A 17,908-nucleotide genomic window follows, 5' to 3' on the forward strand; every position below is an offset into this window, starting at 1 on the left:
AGTGAGTGCATGGGGCAGTGAGAGAGTGAGTCACTGAGTGAGGCAGTGAGAGAGTGAGACACAGAGTCGAAATGGTTATTCTCTTGGTTGAATATTTCTTTACTTTTTTTTATTACAAGGTTTAGCAGCATAGTGAAAGGTATCCGTCACCTGGATTTCATGATTGTTAATGTTTCACTGTATTTGTTGCATGTTTTTTCCCCTCTGAGATGTGTTGGAGTCGATTGCAAGCACAGAATATTTCACATTTCTGTGGACTGCAGAAGGCAGCCTCAGAGAATGGGGAGGTTTCTTGTATGTCACAACAGCACAGTCCTCCCTAGTGGGGCCAATGATAATCCTTTGGAATCACCTGGTGCCTATTTATATGTGGGGTCTTGGTCTCTACAGTGGTGCTTATGGATGGGATTGAGTCCCTCAGAAAAGGCTGTGAATGTGACCTTGTTGGGAAGCACAGTTTTTCTTTTGTCATCGGTTTAAGTAAAGGAGCCTTAGTACCATGATAGTTAAGTGCCCAGCTGGTTACTGGTGATTTTAACCCACGGTGATAGTTATGATTTTGTGTCAACTGGACTGGGCCAGGATTCTCAGTGACTGGGTGTTAAGACCTACTAATCCCACATGATGGGATCTGATACAATTCAATTAAACAGAAGCTTCCTAGGGAGTGTGGACTGTTCCCAATATAAGTGGACAATGTGGGAAAGCTTGCTTGCTTTTTGTTGGCTCAGATCCTGCACTTGGCTTGTCCTCTGGTTCCCAGTTCTTTGGACTTAGGTCAGGGCCTAATACGCTGATATTTCTATTAGTCCTGGAAGTCATCAGCAGCCTGCCAACCTTGGATTGATTTGCCTCTACAACCACAAGCCTGTCCTCTTCCGGCCCATCTTAGGTTCATCAGCCCCCAAAGTTTCATGAGTCAAGAGAAACCTTCAGTCTAACATCTGACCCAGGGACTTGAAACTTGTCCAGACATGGAGCTTGTCAGCCTCTAAAACAGTGTGAGTCATGATCTATACTAAGAAATAATAAATATCCTGGCATGCTTATTAGTTCCTAATACCTAAACTTGACTGTTGTTGCTCCTCTAGAGAACCTAGACGAAGACCCCCACCCCCTGACTCCTCTCTAGGGCAGTTCTACTCTGCCACATGGGGTCGCTATGAGTGGGGACTGACTCAAAGGCACCTACCCCCAACAGCAAGCCGTGCCGTTAAATATGGGCATGTCCAAGGAAGGTGGGTGCTACTCCTAATCTCTTATTGTTAAAACGGGAAAATAGACATAGAAACAGGGTGAGGTAGGGGAGTGGGCAGACTGTGAAGTCCCACCCACAAGGCAAGGACTGCTACCAGAAAGAGAGAAATAAAGATCATCCCCTAGAGCCTGCAGAGGGAGACAGCATAGTCCCGCAGACACTCTGAATGTAGACTGCTAGCCTCCAGAAACGTGCCGCAATAAAGTTCCGTTCTTTAAAGTCACCTAATTTGTAATAGTGAGGAACCCTGCTAGCACAGTGGTGACAAGTTGGGCTGCTAACTGCAAGGTTGGCAGTTCAAAGCCACCAGATGCTCTATGGAAGAAAGATGGAGCTTTCTACTCCCACAAAAGTTATAATCTTGGAAATGCCCTCAGGGGCAGTTTCATCTAGAGGGTCACTATGAGCCAGCAGGGACTTGATGGTAGTGAATGTGGCTTTTCTGGAATTTGTAGTAGTGAGTTATATCAGCCCTAGAACACTGGGTCAGCATCTTTTTTCACAGTTGGCTTTTTGGAGCCAGGTAAGCGGGAAACTTTTGACTTCTGAATTGAGGCTGTTATTGTGAGTTAAAGTGGCTATAGGACTTGTTTCAATGAAGGAGCAGAAGAATCAAGACACCTATCCGTGTTTCAATCCAGAAATAGAGGCATTTCATCCCTCTGAATGAGATGGCAGAAAACAAAAGGGAAATAGGTAGTGTTATCATTTTCGTTTAAAAAGAGACATTTCTATTTCATGCAGCTGGGAAGATGACCCAGTGAGCTTATGAACATCTCTGTAACCCAGCTGCTTAAAAACCACACTGGGCTCTCATACATTGCTGATGTGCCTGTAAATCGGTATAAACTCTAGGCAGGATGGTGTGGCAACACCTATGAAATTGTAAAAGCTTGCACTCTTTGATCCAGCGATCTCGTCCGTAGGAATGTATTCTGCATCCGTCCTTGTCATGTGCCCTGACTCAGTAAAGAGATATGCTGTGCAGCATTGTTTGTCATAGCAGAATATTGAGGTGTGGCCATATAAACGGAGGCATCAGTGATACAAAGTTAAGCACCTGACTGCTGCCCTAGACTAGGTGTTCTAAAGAAGCAAAACCAGTGATGCATTTGCATCCATATATATAAAAGAGGCTTGTATCAAGAAAATCACTCCCATGGTTTTAGAGGTGGGCAAGACACACTGTAGAGATGTTCCACGTTCCAAGTCCATCAACCAGATGGCAGGTTGGAGTTCCTGATTCATGTGACCCAAGATTGGAATGTCATACATCAGGCCTCTGGCTATAAAGGAAGATTAACCTGAGGTCAACAGGTAAAATGACAAGGCTGCTGACAGCTCCCAGGGTCAACAGGCAACATGGCAGTTTACTGGCTCATGTCCAACGAGATCAGATGATGAGCCAGCTGTAAGCTGCAAACCCAGCAGAAAAATCAAGAGAGCTTTACCGCAACATCCCCGTATATTGAAAGTAAGACAGCCCTCTACCCCACCCCACCCGCCAAGGAAATAGCCTTTCAATGGATTGCTCACAGCAGATCTCATCATGAAAGTGATCACGTTCTATTAGATCTCATCGTGGAAGATGACTACAGCTGAACTGTCAAACCACTGAGAATCCTGGCCCAGCCAAGTTGCCACAAAATCGTAACCCTCAGAGCTGCTTACCAAAAGGTTGGCATTTTGAACTCACACCACAGCTCTAAGAGAGACAGACATGGAGGTCTGCTATTGCAAAGATCACAGCCTAAAAAATATTATGGGCTGTTCCCCTCGGTGACCTGCGTGACTATAGTCAGAGTCAACTCCATAGCACCTGACAACAACGTATCTCGACAATGGCACACCATAGGCTACTCTACAAGCAGCAGAAAGAATCAGACTGTGTGTGGAGATATCCTGCAAGGTCAAGAAAGCAAATTGTGGAGAAGCTGCCAAAAGCACATGCTAGATAGCTACTCCACTGTTTTCCCTCCTTACCCAAGTTCTAGCCTTTTCCACCCTGCTCTCTGCCCAGGAGCAGCCTCTATGAGCTGTATCAACAGGCTCGCTTGTTCTCTGGCTCAAGTTCATTGGTTGATCCAATCAACTAGAGGGAGGGAAGGCTGCTGTTGCTAGCTGCTTTCAGGAGGACACTGACTGGTGTTTGGGCAGTAGGTCATCAGGCCTTTCTTCCTGGAAAAGAAGATAATGTAGGGAATGAATGCCCCTGGCTTCCTCCCTGGAATGCCTTTGGGGTGGGGGGTGCAGGGGGGCGTGTCCCTCACACCAAGTCACTGTGCCTTCTCACTCCCTGATTACTCGCTCAAAAAAAAAACCGATGCTCGTTTGTTTTTGTTGTTTTTTGATGTAAGTGCATTTGGAGTTCCTTCCACCAGGTTCCATTTGGAGCCTGTTCACAAGCTCTCTATTTAGAGGTTCTGAAAAGATTGCATAACAGTGTGTTGGAAACGTTGATGGCAACATATGTACAAGTGTGCTTAATACAATTGAATGATAGATTGTTATAAGATTTTTAAAAGCCCCTCAACAAAATGATTAATAATAATTTTTTTTAAGGCCTGATTTGTGGCAGAGGGGGATTGGTTTTGACACCACAACAATGCACCTGCTCAGGCAGCCAGCTCAGTATACCAGTTTTGGACAAAAACAGCATGCCTCACTTGCTCCACACATATGACTCACCTGACCTGTGTCAGTGCGACTTCTCTGTGTCTCTGCACATGAACAGGGACATGAAAAGACAGCGATTTGATGACATAGAAGAGGTGAAGGGAAAAAAGAGGGAGGTGCTGTCAGCCATCCAAACAGATGTTTGCAAAACATTTCCAAAAATGGAATTGCAGATTTGACAAATGTGTTAAGTGTAATGGAGAATATTTTGAAGGTGATAAGGTTGTTTTGTAAATTAATTTTAAAAGTTTAATACATAGCTCTGGGGGGAAAACGTCCAGTTTGGGGAGGACACGCCTCATAGCTGAGGCCATCTCTGCGAAGCTGCACAGAAAGACTGTGACCAGCCGTTGTCCCTGGAGAAGGAAGCTGGGTGGCTGGAGTAGGGAGACGGCCAGGAAGAAGATATTTCTTTTGGCTGCATACCTTTCTGGGCCTTCCGAATTTTGTACTGTATGGGTGTGTATTGCTTATTCAAAAATTTTAGTTTTACTTATTTAATGATATAAAGACTGCAAAGGGACTGCTGCCAGAAGGCCTCCCATGCAGCTGTCGCGGAGTGCTGCGACCCTTCCCGCTGAGCGGCTACCCCTTCTGCCGCCAAGGGAAGGAAGGAAGGAAGGAAGGAAGGAAGGAAGGAAGGAAGGAAGGAAGGAAGGAAGGCAGGCAGGCAGGCAGGCAGGCATAATTAACAAGCTTCTTCCACAGTCAGAAAGAACAAGGCCAAAGACGCGGTATTTTGTAAAAACAAAAACAAGAAAACGTGATGCAATAACTCCTGGACCATTTTGTGATGCTCCACCCCCATGTGCACGTGTGCAGGCCATACCTGCTCCCTTGTCCCGCGGAGGTGGGGGCCACAGGGACCAGCGTGGAGCCTGTTCGAGTGTGCACGGAGCCGCACTCTTGACGCCCTCTCGGACGTGCCTGCTGCCAGATGGGCCGAAAGCCGATGCAGGCCGGCTGAGTAACAGGGTCACCGAAGGGGGCCTGACCGGGACACCACGCAGGCCTGCCCTGTCCGCCTTCTCTGGCGCCGTCCCCTCCTCCTGTTCTCGGCCCTGGCCGATCCGCGCCCTGGTAACATTCCTGTCTCGGTTGTGCTCCTTATCTTGCAGGGCTTTGCATTTCCATCGCATTGTCTCGTCCAGTCCTAGGAGTCGCAGCAAGGCTGCGCGCCGGCTGTCTTCCTCCGTCCAGGCTAATCCAGCCCTGACGGCACGCAGTGGCTCAGGATGACCACGGCCTGCTGCTCTTTCCACTTCCAGAAGAGTCTGGGCAGTTGCAGGTCCCTGTATCTACGCCCTGCTTAACCCGTGAGAGAGCAACGTATCTATATTTTATAGATCGTCTGATAGAGAGAAATAGCTATACTACTCCTCAGTGTGATTTCCCCATTCCACCCCACCCCACCCTTTTTTTTAGTATGAATTGAATGAAGGTTTACAGAGCCCATCAATTTTCCATTTAACAATTTATACACGTTTTGCTTCATCTCCCCAAAGAAATATCTCTTATCCCACTTCCTCCCTGTCTTTCCGGTTCCCATTCTATCTTCTTTCCCAACGTTTTGAACGTTGACCTTGGGCAAAGGCTGCCCTTTGGATCTCAAAGAGTTGGTCTTTCTAAGGTGTGTGGACCTCCCCGCCGTTACTATCCCCCATGCACCTGTCTATTATTTAGTACTGTATGAGCCACAGGGGTGAGTTCATTTCCAGACCTGCAGGGGGACAAACAGCCACAGCCTTGGGAAGTTTCATCAGTGTCCAAACGACTGGTAAAACAGGTCTTTTCTTCCTCCATTTTTTAGGGTTTCTATAAATAGATTTATTGGAATATAGTTCACATATCATGCACTTTAGTAGTTTACTCATATTAAACGAAAGTTGTGCAATCAGTTGTGTACAATCGATTTCGGAACATTTTCTTCTTCCTTGTACTCATTGTTGTGAGCTCGTTGTTTCCCCTCAACCTCTCCTGTCGTTAATCCAGTAACCGTCTCTACAGAGTTAGCAATCCTGGATTTCATATGCAGAAAATCTGACAAAACAAGAGAAAAAATGATAAAACAGAAAAACCTTAATAGAAAAGAAAGTAGAAGATCTGAAAACCACCGAAACAACTTTAAAATCGATCGAAGGGGAGGGAGGGAATAAAAATGAGGAGCTGATGCCAAGGGCTTAAGTGGAGAGCTAATGTTCTGAGAATGATGAGGGCAACGAATGTACAAATGTGCTTTACACAATTGATGTGTGTATGGATTGTGGTAAGAGTTGTATGAACCCCCAATAAAATGATTTTTTTTAAAAGAACTAAAAAAAAAAGGGGGTCGAAAAGGAGACCATATTATAAAGTGTTACATTTTAACTGAATTACATTACATCTGCCACAATAGACTTCACAATGCTCTGTTTTAGCAAGGCTATTCATATCAGAGGGGATTCTTTAGGGTCTTAAACCATGTGGGAACCCCGCAAATGCATTTGGGGCTTCCACTGGCATCTATAACTTTCAGCAAACTGGGATTCATAATTTAAGCCCTGATACCTTTCCCTCCTCTGGATTTGGACTTTATTATTTACAATCCTTGGATCACATAGGCCGGTGGGCTTTTTCCGTGTGGATTGAGCTGACACCTCACTTAGATGGTTGTTTGTTTGAAGACAAGCCTTTAATATCTCGGACAGTATTCTTTCTGATAGCCAGGCACCATCTGATATCTTCACCACACCTTGCTATGGCCCCCATATCTTCAGTGATCTCTTCCCGAGGGCAAATACCAATAAATAACATAAAGCCATGTCATAAGAACTAGTTGTTCTTAGGGTACAGCTGTGATTAAGTGTGTGTGAGCCCAATGATTTTCACTTTTGTTCCACATTTTTCTCTTACTTTATCGAGGACCTTCTAATGTGATCCCTGCTAGTGAAGTTGGCAGTGGGAGCGAGGCACTATATAAATCTTCTGGTCTCAGGGTGGTGAAGACTGACCTCCTCATGTCCATTAATACATCAGACTGATGCATGCTTTGTCATTTTCATCCGCTCTTCTTTCTTCTGACTGGGGGGGACCGATAGTGGCACCTTAGATGACTGCTCACCAGCTTTTAAGACCATAATCAATATTCCCCCAAAGTAGAATATTGCCTTTGTGAATTAGGTCAGGCAATTGACATGGGTGTCCCCTAAGACTATGAACCTGAGCTCCAGACCCAGTGATTCATCCCCTCGGGGTGTTGGTTTTTGTTTGAACTCAAGCCCAAAGGAGGAGAGACTTGCTATACATAAAGGACCAGAGACAAAAAAAACTAGCCTGGAGCCAATTTGAGAGACATTCCTTTTTTTGCTTGGGAGGAGCTGGGGTTTCCCAACCTGGACAGCAGCATTGCATCCAGTGACTATTGGATGAACAAGAAAGGATTCGCAAAGAGGATTGTTGTGGGGCTCATCTCATACCATTAATAAACAACTTTGAATGAGATGGGTTACTGAAACCTGTGGCATAATTAAGCACCTGAATCTCACTACTATCGTGTGCACTGGATGGCTTAAAGCATCCATCGTGGTCTGCCCTCACTATGGGCAGGTGAAGGTGTCTGCTGGCTGAGCTGTGGGACACAGCGGGTGCAGCTATATAAAGCATTCATCCTCAGTATCCCTAGTCAATCCAAAAACAAGTCAATGCCAACTCAGCGACCCTACAGGACAGGGTAGAAGTGCCCCTGTGGTTTTCTGAGGCTGTAACTCTTTACGGGAGTAGAGAGCCCTGTCTTTCTCCCACAGAGCGGCTGGTAGTTTCCTTGCAGTTAGCACCCCACTGTGTACCGACTGCTCCAGCAGGGCCCTGTCATGTCTCTAGAGTTATGTCTTCATCATTTTGCCCCCTCTAGGTTCCACCAGGGTCACTGATTTATTTGCTGCAAAGGTAAACACCCTGGTCCAACCTCTACATATCTGTAGGTATAGTCCCATCCTCCCTCCACACCCAGGCGTCCTATGTGTCTATCCATCCCGCTCCTCCCAGAGCACCAGTGTTGCAGGAGTGTGTGTGGACCAGCACCCACCTCTGTCGCCTTTACCTCTTGCGCTCCTCTCAGCATCGTCCCTGGCCTCCATCAATTTGGCTCTGACCTCCCTCTTATTCTACATTGCATCCCTCCACCCAAGTTAACACAGGTCTACCCTCTAGTCAGCCACTTACCCTCCTTTGCCCTTCTACCTCTGGTCATCAGCGGAGGATGTTTCTTTTAATGTGGGAAAAAAAACACCCTTTTCTTGACTTTTAACACGAGTGGTCTCATAGCACAGCTGTCCTTCGATAGCGGACTCGGGTCGTCAGCACAATGTCCTCCAGGTGCATCCACCTCTGGAGTCTTCCTCACAGGTGTCAAGTTATTCCTTAATGCCACGCAGTATTTCGTTGCCTGCAGGGATCCAAGTTTGTGTAGTCATGCTCCCGTGCACGGGCACCATGAGGCTGTTTCCACCTTTTGGCGGTTGCGGATCGTGCCACCATGAGCAGAGGTGCGCATGGATCTATTTGCATTCCAGCTCCCTTTTCTCTGGGATAGAGAGCCAGGAGAGGGATTGCTGGGTCATGTGGTGATTTCCATTTCCAACTTTTTAGTCAAGTGCCGCATCGGTTTGCCACGGTGGTCGCTCCATCTGTCATTCTCAGCAGCTGCCGGGGAGGGTCTCCATCTCTCTGTGCCCTGTGTGCACGGATTGTTTTCCAGTTTTCTGGAATTCTGCTGCCAATGCTAGAGTGAGATGTGATCTCGCTGTTGCTTTGATTCACGTCTCTCTGACGATGAAGGATCTTGAGCATTTTTTTCCGTTTGTTGGTGGGCACCCTGAACATCCTCTTTGGTCATGTGTCCGCTTGCACCCTCCGTCCATTTGTTACCGTATTGTTTGTCTTGTTTCCCACCGAGGTGTTGAAGTTGTCTATGGATTGTCTAAACAGGTCACTGCACAAAGAAAAAAAAAAGTTTATTCCCCCCAGTCCGTGTGTTCTTTCACAGTCTTTCCGTGAAATCTTTCGGTGCACCTAAGTGTGTGATTTGTAGGAGGTCCCAGTCCAAAAGACGGGACACTTCGGAAATGTGCAGGTCATCTTGTGTGGGGCCCAGCTCATCTCTGCATCCTTCCAACACGCTGCTGAAGTGAGCGGTCCGGGTGCATCTTTGAGGCGAGAAGGATGTCAGCAGGCAGAAGACACACACTCCTTCCCTAACAGCGTCCTGTGGCTGCTTCCCCAGCCAACAAAGCCTGAGGGCTGCGGCTAGAAGAGACTTCCCCCGAGGTGACGTAAAGGCCCCAGTCCTTCTGCCCTACACGCTGCTGCAGCCATCTGAAGCAAGGTAGGGTCGCAGAGATGGCCCCGGGGAAGAGGAGGCGACAAGACACGGATGCCCTTCCCTTCTGGGGACACCAGGTTAACTCGCTGAAGGGTTAGCCATGCAAACCCACCTGTGACTCCAGGTCAGGATGATAGCCTAGAAAGGCCCCGGACAGCGCTGCCCGGTCCCACGGGTTGCGATGAGCAGAATCTACTCAATGAACGCACGCGACCATAGCCGCCTCTGGAGCCCCGCTTTCTAGCCATCTGTGTCACACTGCGTGTTCTCGGGCCCTGGAGAGGGACCCCAAGGCCCAGCCCGCACCCCTGGGGTCTTTCCTAGTGCGGGGTCTCACACCTGCTGGAACGGCCCCTTCTTCTCCTATGGAAGCCAGATCCCCACTCTGTCCTCCATGGGAGTCGCTGCCGACGCTGCACCCTCTGGCTAAGCTGAGCACCCAGTGTCTGTGCTCCTGTAGTTCTCGGGTGCTGGCAATGCACTGTCGTGTCAGTGTTCTGATGCATAGCTGCTGGCGTGCAACAGAAGGCAACAACGCCCGGTCCAGGGCCCCTCACAACTGTTGTTGTCCCTGTGTCCATCGAGCTCAGGGAAAGCCTTCCTCTTTTCACGGCTCCTCCACCTCACTAAGCACAAGGTCCTCTTCCAAGGACTTGTCTCTCTTGATAACATGTCCAAAGTACGTAAGACAACGTTTCTCCAAGCTAGTTTCTAAGGAGCGCTTTGGCTGCACTTCTCCTAAAGACAGGGGTGTGTGTGTGTGTGTGTGTGTGTGTGTGTGTGTGTGTGTGTGTGTGTTGCTGTAGCATTTTGTTCCTGGGATTGTGGTGGTTGATCCATTATTTGATCCTCCCGCCGCTCTTGCACCCCCAGACTTTCCTGGGTGCTTGATGAGCAGCACCTGCTGGGTGGTGGCAAAGATGGGGTGTCTGAAGAGACTACCCCAACAGTAGGTTGAGTATGGGGGCCCTGGGCATTAAGGCATCATAATAAAGCCGAGGGCTACAACAGACAAGACCCAGGTGATAATTCATTTCATTCTCCCAACAGTCCCACAGGGTTCTTCCCATTTTACACGTTCAAACTCAGTGCCAAGAGGTTGACGCTCAGAACTAGAACTCTGTAACTCGTGTTTCTTATCAAAACGGAGTCATCGGTTGAGCCCTGGGCCCTCAAATGTGGTCTTCACAACAAGAATCCCCAGGAAGGAGTGATGGGGTCTTTCCCGTGTCACTCAACCCCCTTCCAGGAATAAGCAGATCTCAGGCCCGTTCTGCTCCTTGGGGCAAAGACACAAACCACTTCTCTCAACCCAACCTTGAAATCGTGGGAGGTAGAAGCCCTGCGTCAGATGGCTGGAGTAGAGAGAGGAGCCAGGAGGAACACGGGTCATCGGCTCCACCTGTGTTGGGCGGCTGCAGCGGAAGTGGACAAACACTGCAGAGAGCTGGGGAGTGCTTGGCGGGCCTCTGACGTCGTACCACCACCAAAGAGAGTTCCACCGGCTGCTAGGTGACCTGGACTCGTGTGTGTCACAGTCCAACTATGCTCCATAGGGTTTTCCGTGGCAGATTTTTCGGAAGTACATCACTAGTCCCTTCTTCGAAGGTGCCTCTGGATAGATCTGAACCTCCAACTTTTGGGTTAACAGTGTGTGCGTTAACTGTTTGCTCCCCTCAGGGACTCCAACTCCAAAGATCTCTGGTCATCAGATAAGGCAGGCTGTCCCATTCCCATCTCGAGGATCAGGACTTGCCTTCAGCATGGCAGCAGCCCTTTCTTGTCCCCATCCTTGGAAGGGACAGGCTCTTTCTGGAGAAGATCACAGTTTGGCCCTGGGCTATTTCCTAGAGCTATGCCCTGGCCCATCCCTGTGGACTCCACACCCAGCACCTATAGGTTTGCCTGCTCCGCCAAGCTGCTACAGACAGAGACCATCCAAAAACGAGAGATCAGAGAAAGAATGTAGCTGACTGCCTTGAGCCTCCAACCCCCCCAGACCGCCCCCTGTGAAACGAGGGGGGAGTCAAATCCATCGCCCTCTGGACTGAAGAATCACAAGGTCTCCGGATCTGTCCTTGTGGCGTGTCGGAGCTCTGCAGCTGTGTTTACCCATCCACAGGTTGCCATGGTGCCTGCTGCTCAAACTCCCGATTGAGCAGGGCAGCAGAGGGTTTCCATGGCAATGAAAAGAATCTGTAGAGAAAGGATGTTTGGCCTTAGAAATGAACTGAGGGGAACACTCTTGGGAAATGCGCCTCCTCTCTGGAGATCCCTCTCTCTAGACATTCCATTGGCCTAGAGAGCCCAGCTCTCTAACAAGTGGTATCACCCCTCGCTTTAGATGCCCGGCCACACTGATGGGAACCTGCCAGTCAAGACTATCTCATGGTCCATGCCACACTACAGGCTGCCCTGGAGGGTGGGTTCGGGCAAAGGAGGGCAGCCTGTGCAGAGGCTTTGCAGCAAGGCACTGAAGCCAACGTCGCTGTCACTGAGTAAGAAACTGGAAGGCATTTAGTCACCAGGAAGGCAAGGGTGGTAAATAAACAACTGAAATAAAAATGCTGACAAGGGAAGCCAAGGTCAGGATAGGAGAGGCCTTGTATCCATGCAAAGAACCTCACCCTCCTCCTGAAGCAGATGGAAATCTGCACCAAAGGACTAGCCCTACCGCCTCCAGTACACGCCCTGTGTGGTTGCAAAAGGGAGAACCACAAGCTACTGTCCAGACTTCTCTATAAACAGATAGGCAACTGCTTGAAATTGCCACCAGGAACCCAGCCCGGTCCTTCTCCCGCCTTTGCTTGTTGGGATGTTGTCCACACTCTGCCCCGCGTTACCTGTCTGACTTCACCGTGGGAACACAGGTGTGTACTTAACACTAGGCAGACAGTGGATGGCAGGAAGGTCACACAACAGCAGTGCTGGGATGTGAGCTGAGTACCTCGGGAAATAAATGCTCGTGAGCAGATGCGCATGCAGGACAGGCCGGCTTTAGAACGGTGACTGCCTCTGGGCAGGAGAGCCGGGTTCTAGGGTTCAAATGTAGGCCGTCTTTCACGTCTCTTCCCATGGAACTGCTAACCTGTGTCACCGTCATCGTCGTTTCGTTTGTTGGTCTTTAAGAGAGACGTAAGGGTTATCAACCCTCCGTTGAGAGACCCTGGGGAACCCATCTGACGTGAGGCTTATAGAATTGTTTGGGCGAGGGACACATCCCATGGGAGCTGTGGGGCATCTTCGTTTCGTAAAGGATTGCCGTCTCTGGTGACACATGAAGACCCGTGCGTGTCGGAGTAGAACTTCGCGCCATAGGCTTTTTGATGGCTGAGCTCCCCACCCACCCCAAGTAGATAGCCAGACTTTTTTTCTGATGTGCCTCATCCTGGATGAACTGAAACCTCGAATCTTTCGGCTAGTAGCAAAGCACTTAACCTTTGTGCACCTATAGAGCCTCCAAGAAGAGTTAGAAAGGACTTGTCACAGGATTCCGGAGCCCTGGTGGGTTAGTGGTTACACACTGGGCTGCTAACCCCAGGGCCAGCAGTTCTGAACCACCAGCCTCTCCGCGGGAGAAAGACGAGGCTTTCTACTCCCATCCAGAGTTAGTCTCAGAAATCCACAGGGGCCAGTTCTACCCACTCCCATAGGGTCACTCTGAGTTGGAACGGAGTCCACAGCAGTGAGTTTGGGGGAAAGGGAGCTTATGATACGCTTTGGGCTTGTGTTAGGTGATTGTGAGACGGTCCAGAAAGCCAGGCTTAGCTCTGAACTGGATAGTACCAGGAAGCAGGGGCCAGTCTATGATTGGATGTTCTATTTGTATCTAGAAGCACGAGTTAAGGTACAGGTGTGGTTGATGAGGCCGTTGCCATCACTCCTGTTATCCAAGATGGGTGGGGTTGGGTGAATATTCAGCTGTTTTAGGGTTTGGACAATATTTGAGTCTGTTTTTGTTGGATGTTGTTTTGGTTTTGTTGTGGGTTTTTTATGTGTTCAGACAGGCACCAAGGTCACAGGATGACCTTGTCTGGTGTGAATGTTTTATGAAAGTGTTTATATTCAACAGAGGACACCAGCCGGCTCCTAGCCGATAGGGGCTGCTTTTCTCTTTCTCGGAGCCTTTCAGATGAAAGAGTACAGGCTTACCCAGTAACTGACATGCTGTGCTGTCTGACGAGAAGCCCTGGTGGCAGAGTGGGCTGTGCACTGCGCGGCTGACTACAAGGTCTGCAATTCAAGTCCACGAGCCGCTCCTCAGGAGAGAGGAGAGACTGTCTACTCCTGTAAAGATTTAAAGTCTTGGAAACCCAAAGGGGCAGTTCCTCTCTCCCTGCTGAGTCGCTGTGAGTCAGATTTGATTCAACGGCAATATGTTTGAGGTTTGCATACTTTGACTGAGTAGTACAGAAATAGAACTCCTTTTTTTTAAACTCTTGATTTAACAGTAAAAATCACTTCAGCAACTTTCTGTAAGACACCAGAGTCTGCTAATAAATCATATTCTATACTAAATTATATGTGGCTCGGATGGGGACCCTGCCCCTGGAGCTTCCGGGGAGAGATTGACCCACTCTCTGGTTATCCCACCACACTGCAGCCAGGTCTCGGGCGTGGCTCACCAATGTGCTGACAGTGCCGGCTCCACTGTCCTGTGTTCCAAGGCCACAGAAAAGGCTGTGGTTGCTTCTGTGAAAGAGGACAGTCCAGAAGGCCCAGGGCAGCAGCTCTACTCGGCGGCACACGGGGCTGCCGCAGGTAAGGACCAACTTCGGCGCGATAGGTAGTGTTGTTTTCCTTTCAAAGTACAACGTTTCATTGTTGAAAGGCCCCAGCTCTTTTTTCCTCAGTTGATGGAAGGTTTCCTACTCAATCGATTGTCCTTTTAGTCCAGTTTCTTCGGGAACCACGTGGGCCAGTCCTGTGCACGGATCTCCCAGTCACCAAAGGTCCGAGATGAGAACTGCTGATAGCCGCTGACGAAAATATCTTAGGTCTACTCCGTACTTGGGGGGACAGAGAGGTTTTGTGCTTCCTGGAGCCTCACGGGAGCGATGGGTTGAGTGCTTTGGTCCTTAAACAAATTTGAGACTGTGACCTGTTACTGCCTAGAGACCTTAGAGGGGACACTTTAGTGCTTTGATTCACACTCTCTGGCTCTCACTTCAATTTAAGATGTGGCTGGGATGAGCCTGCGGCCATAAAAGATGAAAGTCCATGAATAAATATTCCGCCTGCCATCCTTAGGGTGGAGACGTCGCTTCAAGCAGGGTGGAGGGAGCACCCTGTGCTCTTAGGAGATCCTGGCTAATGGAGCTCTGTTGCACAGAATGGCAGCCTCCATTAAGCACACCCCTACTGGCTTTCTCTGCTTCCCCAACTCACCCTCACTGCCTGTGGGGGTGGTCAGATGCGCAGGCATTCCAGACTGCTGTCTCATCCCTCCACAGGGGTGGGCCTGCTCCCTGCCTCTGGGGACAATGGACAGGCTCCTGTAGGCGGAGTTTGCACCCTACTGATAATGTTCCTATGGAGACCCAGAGACCACCCCCTAGACCACCCTCTCATTGCTGTGTAAGCTATAGTGCTGCTCCTCCCTGCGATGTATGTCTCTACCTGTAATTAGTGGGCTGGCTTGCCCCCAAAAGGTATATAGGTGTGAGTCAGCAATATAGAGCTCTCTCTGACTCTGAGCTCCTTGCTGCTCATTCCCTGGTCACTCCCCTCTCCCTTGTTCCCTTACCCTCCTTCCCTCCCCCCTCTCTCCACGTGGACCACCAAGCTGGGCTGAGGTGAGCAATGGTAGCATGTAACATGCCTGACTGTATTATTGTATTATCTCTCATGCTCTCAATGACTGTAATATAATGCTTCTATATCTCAACCGTACAATTGTGCATTACTGAACCCAGAAGTAGTATTACTGAATCCGAGTAGTAGCGATAGGAGTATTAGTGGTGGGGGCTGGCCCCTCACCCTCCCCAGCGCCAATTTTTTATTTAATACTACAACTGCCCACTCCCTCTTCCCTGCTCCCTGGGCTCTCCTGTCTAGCAATCCTTGTCTCCGGCTCAGCTTTAAAAGGAATTAAGAACTAAGCACCGCACTAAGATAGACTAGCCAGAGAGATTTGGGCTGATCGATATCCAGCCACCACTTAATCAAGGAAGGTACTTGAAAGGCAGATTTGGATTCAAATCCTATTTTTGCTCTCTACAAGTTAGAGGGATGTGTAGGCAAATGAGTCTCTGCAGAGCATGAAGCAATTAAGAACCACAAAAGTTGTTGGTGTTGTTGTTAGGTGCCATTGAGATGGTTCTGACTCATAGCAACCCTGTGTGCAGAACAACACAGCGCCCTGTCCTGCGACAGCCTCATAATTGCCGTTGTGTATGTGTCCAAGGTGGCGGCCACTCTGTTAATCCATCTCATTTTTTGATGACCCTCCCCTTTATCAAGGAGGCTGACCTTTGTCAGGGACTTGTCTAACATGTCCTAAGTACATGCGACAAAGTCCCACCATCATTACTTCTAAGGAGTTTTCAGGTTGTACTTCCTCCACGACAGACTGGCTTGTTCTCCTGGCAGTCGATAGTTCTTTTGATGTTCCTCGCCAGCCCTGTCATCCAAGAGCATCCGTTTTTCTCAGATCTACCCTATTCCTTGTCCAGCTTTCACATGCTTATGAACCAAGGCGCGGATCAGGACCCTCAGGTCTCGAACGTGACCTCCGTACTCTCTGACACTTTAAAGAAGTCTCGTGCAGCAGAGCGGTCTGATGAAATACCATTTGATGGCTTGACTGCTGCTTACAGGAACACTTGGATTGTGAATCCAAGCAAAACGATATCTGTGGGAGTTACCTAATTCCATGTCAATGTGCTATATAAAATTGGGCGGAGTCTAGCTTGTCGATCAGGTCACAGCCTGATGGTGCCTCTTGGTGGGTGTGGCCTTCTCATAGGGAGGGTTCTGGGAACCTCCCCCCTGTCTCTCTGCCTTCACCTTCATGCCAGCGAGTCACTCAGAGACCTGCTGGAGCTCTGGAGACACATTCACTGCCATTGAATCCACAAGACTTTGCACCCACCGGCCTGTGGTCTTCCTGCATTCTGCATCATTGCATATGGCTGTGTGAATCTGAAGAGGAACTTATAGAGTATTATTGGACTTATCAACTTGATCTGGACTGGGCTAGCATATTTGCTTGATATATAATTACTTCCTGCTATAAAGCTCTCTCTGACACATCTGTGAGTTTCATTCAATTTGTTTCTCTAGTCTATCCACCCAAACACAATATCCTGGGCATCTTCTATCTTTTCTCCACTTATCATGAGCTAGCTGTAAGGGTTTTTGTTTTCTCTACATTGAGTTATAGTCCACACTGAGGCTGCGGCCCTTCAAGTCTTCCTCACTTTCACCAAGCAAAGTTCTGTCATCTGCATATCACAGATTGTTAATAAGCCTTCATCCAATCCTGATGCAAGTTCTCTGTCCTGTCCAGCTTCTCAGCTTATTTGCTTAGCATAAAGCTTCATTCAGTATGGTGAAAGGATACAACCCTGACACATCTCGTTCCTGATTTTGAACGACTCAGTACCCACTGGTTCCATTGGAACAACTCCTCTTGGTCCATGTACAGGTTGCTCCTAAGCACAATGAAGTATTCTGGAATTCCCATCCTTCACAATGTTATCCGTCGTTTGTTATGAGCCTGTGAAAACTGCCCAGAGGCCATACCTGACCGCCTTTGTCTTCTCTACTGTCACAAGGCAGAGGCCAAACCTGTCTCCCCCCTCCATCTTCTTTCTGCCTGACACCAACCAGTTATCTTACAACACTCTCCTTCTGTGCAATGGTCACGAGAACTCACATACAAGATTCAGGAGCCAGGGGCTTTATTAAGGGAGTTAGCAGATTAAACACAGTCAGGATCGGTTCAGGAAACAATAAGGCTACAGTCATTCATCCACAAGTGCCTCTCCTCAGCCAGCAGCCAAGCTCTCTCTCTGGTCCTCTACCTGTCAGTCATGTGGTGCCCTGGCTTGCTGCTCTGCTTCGTGATCTCAGTCTCATGCTGCTCCTTTGCTCCATCTCGTGATCTCCTTGCCTCAGCCTTTGGTGCCTCTAGACTTGGCCTCCACCTCTTCAGACAGAGATCTATGTGGCAGTTACATCATCTCCTGTCAACTTGCGAAGCGGTGGAGTCTAGCCTGTCAATCAGATCATAGCCAATGAGGCTTCTGTGTGGGCATGGTCTTCTCCTAAGGATTCTGGGAACTCCTGTCTCCTTCCCTGGCGGTGGGCAACACTCTCTTTGCTACACATTCCTGTTGACAAGCCACATGGAGCTACATAGATGGAGCCAGAGCCCTGGAGCTGGAGGAGCCACATGGAGACCTACACCAGTGCTAAGATGCTTCCACCACCACTGGATCCACAAGACTTTCCACCCACTGGCCTGTGATCTTCTTGCATCCAACGTCATTGCATGTGTTGCAGGAGTCTGAAGAGCAATTTAAAGATTAGAAGATTTATGGATGTGGGCTAATATTGCACTTATGAAGTTGATCTGGACTGGGCTGGGATGTTTTCTTTTTTTTTTTTTT

This window comes from Echinops telfairi, unplaced genomic scaffold (genome assembly GCF_000313985.2).
Source record: "Echinops telfairi isolate 266 unplaced genomic scaffold, ASM31398v2 ScPeMD7_18;HRSCAF=68, whole genome shotgun sequence".
Lineage (NCBI taxonomy): Eukaryota > Metazoa > Chordata > Mammalia > Afrosoricida > Tenrecidae > Echinops > Echinops telfairi.